This window comes from Hydra vulgaris, chromosome 08 (assembly GCF_038396675.1).
Source record: "Hydra vulgaris chromosome 08, alternate assembly HydraT2T_AEP".
Taxonomy (NCBI): Eukaryota; Metazoa; Cnidaria; class Hydrozoa; order Anthoathecata; family Hydridae; genus Hydra; species Hydra vulgaris.
Window position 1 is genome coordinate 12,015,473 of NC_088927.1, and position 5,827 is coordinate 12,021,299.

The window sequence follows — 5,827 nt, forward strand, 5'->3', positions numbered from 1 at the left end:
CCGACAAGAACAGTAAAGTAACAAACCAGTAAATGCTTTATACCTTTCCTCAATTATTTTATTCATAAAATGTTGGTTGCTTTCAGGTCTTGTGTTAAAATCAATTAACAATGATTGAGAAGATTCTCCTGCAACTTCTAATTCTATAGGAAGTATGGGCTTCCTTACTAACATTAACTCAAAGGGGCGGTATTTTGTAGACTCTTGCCTTGATGTATTGTATGCAAAAGTACAAGCATCCAAATGAGTATCCCATGTAATATGGCAATCATTGCAAAATTTTACAAGCATTAACTGGATGGTTTGATTGAACCGCTCATCTAAACCATCATTGCAAAATTTTACAAGCATTAACTGGATGGTTTGATTGAACCGCTCATCTAAACCATTAGCCTAAAACACAAGATGATTAAATCCAAGATTATAAAACTAGAAAGCTCTTAAACACAAACTGAATTCAAATTTTTAAACCTGTGGATGATAGGCTGTGGTAAAATGATATTTCACATTTAACAAAGTCGTTAGTTTCTTGTTTATTTGGTTGTAAAACTCTGTGCCTTGCTCAGAGGTAACAACTTTTGGTATACCCATTTGCATGAACAACTGAAATATTCAAAAAAAATTTATATCTTCAAAAATATTATAAATGCAATCAGATAATATTATTTAAATTTACCTTATACAATTCTATTGCAACACCACTTGCTAATTTTAATTTTAGGGGAAACGCTGCTACCCACTTTGTGCAATAATCAGAGATAGTAAGAATACATTTATTTATACTAAATCAATTCCAATATGAAACCATGGTGACTGTACTTTAATAGGATGAAGCTCTGGACTAGTTTTTTTGAATTTTTGCATATTTGTGTGCTGACACTGTTCGCAGCTTTTAACCTATGTTATGTGTAACTTGCAAATTACAAACTCTAGCATATGGTATATATTAATGTTCTGATGTCACAAGACTTAAGTTTAGAATTATTTAAGAACATACTTTAAAAAAATTTCACATAATACAATATATAATATATGTATATATTATACATTATTGCATTATAAAAAAATAGATACACATTGGTTACAGATATAATAGCAATACTAAAATATGTATCAGGTAGTCATTATACTTATATTCTATAAAAGTGTTATTATTTGTAAAATAGATTAACATTTTGAACAACATAAAGTTTTGAGAACTTGTTTCAAATCTTCTGTCATTCAATTATTAAAACTTTCTTTATATTTTAAAACATAACATGGTATTAGATATATATATATATATATATATATATATATATATATATATATATATATATATATATATATATATATATATATATATATATATATATATATAAATGCCATATTAATATTGATAACAGCGATGTAATATACATACAGCATAAACTACATCTGGGTCAGATCATTATATTTCAACCAATTTCAAGAAAACTTTGTGGGGTACCATCTCTGATTTTCCTGATTTTTACATATCATTATCTAAATGATGTAAATAGGTTAAATGTGCAATTTCAGAGTTCCAAGTGCAACGGTTTAGAAATTATAGCCTTACAAACACTCTCAGGTAGCCCCCCTCGGTTCCTCGAATGGTAAAAATAGACAACTTTAAGGCCTTATAACTTTTTTCTAACTTTCAGCAAGTGGCTCATTTTTTCTAGAACTATTTTCTAGATATTTCTGTCTTAAAATTTGTGATTTTCATTAGCTTGTATCCTGTTAGAAAAAACTACAGCCTAAAATTCTGAAAAATGCTAAATAAAGGCAAAATGAAGTTAACCGTAGTATTTTTCTATTCATCAACAAGTCCTTACATGTTAGTTTTCTAATTAGCTACAATGGTCTACAACAAATTGGCAAAATATAAACAGCTTGTTACATTTTAGAAATCAGTTTTATCTAAAAATATATAGTCCACTTTACTAAAAAGTCCCATTTTCAGCCATTTGGGGATGGCTCGTAAATTTTTCTAACACTTTGTATTGATCTGATATTAACAGCAAATAAGGCCATTAGATCTAACTATATAAAAATGTAAACATCACAAACTTGTCATGTTCACAACAAAAATGGCAGCATTTTTTATTAACCCTATTTTTCAATTATCAGGGCTGAATAGTGTTATTGGAAACCAGTGCCCCTCCAACCTGCTTTCTGGCCCATGTGAGGGATGTAGCCTATCATAAGTCATTTCTTAAAAAAAAAGAGATATGGTTGGTTACTTTCTCCCTGATCTGGACTTTATACCGGATAGGAGCACAACTAAAGGGGTAATAACTATATAGAGCCTGCATTATTTTTAAAAGGTGACACTCAAAAAAAAATTTAGTTAATCATAAAATTGCGATTTAATCTTTATTATGATGATTTTTTTATAGTTGATTGAATTGCTAATAATTCAAGGCAATAGTAGGACAGTGGGTTCATACATTACTGGCAATATGAAGTATAACAAGACTAATCAAGCCATTACAATATTGATTTAATGTTTTGTTTAAATAAGTTTTTTAACAAAGTATGAGTTTCAATTTTATTAGTTAATTTTAACTATTTATCTAAAAATGCAATGATTCTATATAATATACCCTTTTGCAAATGTAAATATATATAAGCATTTATAACTCAAAATAACTTACCTTGATATTTTTCTGCTCAATAAACTTTGCTATTGCAGTTTGTTTCCATTTTTTTCATTACATTATTTGTATGTGTTTTTAATTGTTGGATCTTATGTATGTATGTATGTATGTATGTATGTATGTATGTATGTATACATACATACATACATACATACATTCATGCATGCATGCATGCATGCATGCATACATACATACATACATATATATATATATATATATATATATATATATATATATATATATATATATATATATATATATATATATATATATATATATATATATATATATATATGTAATCAAATCATTATTGAACTTACTTCTCCTATATAACTTCATAGAAAATTATACATAAGAAGGTTCAATAATATTTCATCCTAATTAAATTTATTAGATAAACATGAATACTTGTTCTATTGGTATTGAACTAAAGTTAGATTGTCATAAAAATACATACTGCAGTCAGTCTGAAATTTCAGAAATAGTAAATGAAGATAAATACCTGCTGACCTTAAGAACTGGAATAAGAAATATTCATTTGCATACAATTTGCACTCACCATAGGTTATAATTTATTAATTACTATACCAACATACCATAAATCATGTTGTGACCCGTTCTCAATTCATTCAAAGATTGTTAAAGGAAACCTGACAACTGTCACTCTGGAGCATAATCAACTGGACTCTAATTTAATTCCTGGGAAAAAAATATGTTTTGGTTGTGTAAGAAAAATCAAGAATGTTGAAGAAGTTGACAAGAGACATGATCCAGATTACATATCACCTGATAACTCTGTCACACAAATTGATACTATAAATCCTTGTCTTGTTAAATTTGGTGTGTCTCCTATTAAAAGATCATCCAGCATGAGTATGCTACAAATAGACAATAAAATAAAAAAGAAAGTTAAGTTGGTAAATGAATCATTGAATGCATCTGAACGAGATGAGCTTCAAATTAGTATGCTCAAAAGTTCCTCTTAAGATTTTATTGTAGAACAGCTTAAACAAAAGTTTCGTAATGAGATCAATATTTCACAAAAAATAAAATTGCTCACTTTAGCTCCAGTCCATTGGACTATTCAGGAAACAATAAATGAATTTAAAACAACACAATATATGGTGAAGCAAGCTAGAGCTTTGCGGGATGTTAAAGGAATCCTTGGTGAGAGATCAACAGACATAAGAAATCCTAAAAAATTGACTACTGAAGTTGTAAATCAAATTGTCAACTTTTATGAGGATGATAGTAACAGCAGGTTATTGCCAGGAGCAAAGGATTACATTAGCATAAAGACAGTTGATGGTAGACAGCACATTTAGAAACGACTCATACTATGCAATCTTTCAGAACTTTACCAGAAATGGTTAGAAGAATCAAAATCTAATGGTGTAGTAAAAGTAGGACTGACATCATTTGCTCTTTTAAGGCCACAACATTGTATTGTTGCAGGAAAATCTGGCACGCACACAGTCTGTGTTTGTATTGACCATCAAAATCAAAATCTTATGGTTAAATCATTAAAAAATGAAATAAAGTCAAAAGATCTGATGGCCTTAGCTGTATGTTCAATAGAAAATAAACCATGTATGTTTCATGAGTGTGAGAAGTGTCCTGGAAAAAAGAGAATTGAAAAAAAGTTAAATGAACTGTTAGGGGATTCAGCAAATGAAATAACTTATAAGCAATGGTTGAAGACTGATAGATGCTCCTTGGAAACTATAGTTAAAAGTCCTGATGAGTTTCTAGAAGAGTTAACAGACAAGTTATATAACCTCACAAAACATCATTATGTCAGCAAATCACAGACATTCTTTTTAAACCAGCTCAAAGAAAACATGAAGCCAAATGAATGTATTATGCAAATCGATTTTGCTGAAAATTTTTCATTTATTATACAAGATAAAGTTCAGTCATCCTATTTTTCCAAAAATCAAGCAACTCTCCATCCATTTGTCATATATGTGCAATCTTTAAATGGAAACCAATCACCAGAAAGCAAATGTTATTGTGTTATATCTGACAATCTAATTCACAATACTGAGGCAGTTTTCAGTTATGTTTCCAAAATCATACCAATTCTGAAAGAGGAATATCCACAAGTTCAGAAGATCAATTATTTCACTGATGGTGCAAGCAGCCAGTATAAAAATAGGTTAAATTTTCATATCACAATATTTTTAAAAAATTTTGATAACAATTACCTATTCTAGACAAACTATTTTCAGCCCTTGAAATGATGTTTTTGAAATTGGATACAAAATTGATAATCTTTAACTGAATAGGTTTTTTTCTTATTGTATTTTAGGTTTAATTTGAAAAACCTGTGTTTTCATGAAAAAGACTATGGAAAAGCAGACTGGCATTTTTTTGGGACTGCACATGGAAAAAGTGCATGTGATGGAATAGGTGGTACAGTGAAAAGAGTTATTCATAACCTATCCCTTCAAAGGCCAATTGGCAATCAAATTTTGACACCGAGGGACATGTTCTTAGTTGCTAAAGAAAAAATTTAAAACATCAGGTATATATCATGCTATTGTCAAAGTGTATGTACATTTAGGTTATGATATTTTTTCAAATAATTGATGTCTAGTATCCTATATCATAATAGGCATTTAAACAAAAATAATAAAAATAACGTATGAATGTTTAGTTATAAAAAATCAAATAGTATAGAAAAGGATTCCTTAAAACAAAACCTTACTAAATACATATTTGGAAATAGAATTATGATTTATGTTAACTCTTTTTCAGATTTATCTACATTTCTGAAACCGAAACAGCTGCTATTACACATGAAGTGCTTGCTAAACGATTTGAGAATGTTCCTGCCATCAAAGGTACTCGCTCATACCATTATTTCTCACCTCAATCATGCTGTTTAAAAGCTTATGTAACATCAATGAGCAGTACATTTGACTCTTTTCACATGCTGGAAGATACTTGCATAAATACACAAAAATCGATGAATACTGATATCAATATTAATGATTGGGTATTAGTGAATTATTTTGGTAAATTCTTTCCTGGAAAGATAACTGATCTTAAAGGTGACACAGTTTGTATTAGCTGTTTACAAAAAGCAGGCAATTATTTCAAGTATCCAACAACCACAGATATCCATTGGTATCCAGTTAGTGACATTATTGCCACGTTACATG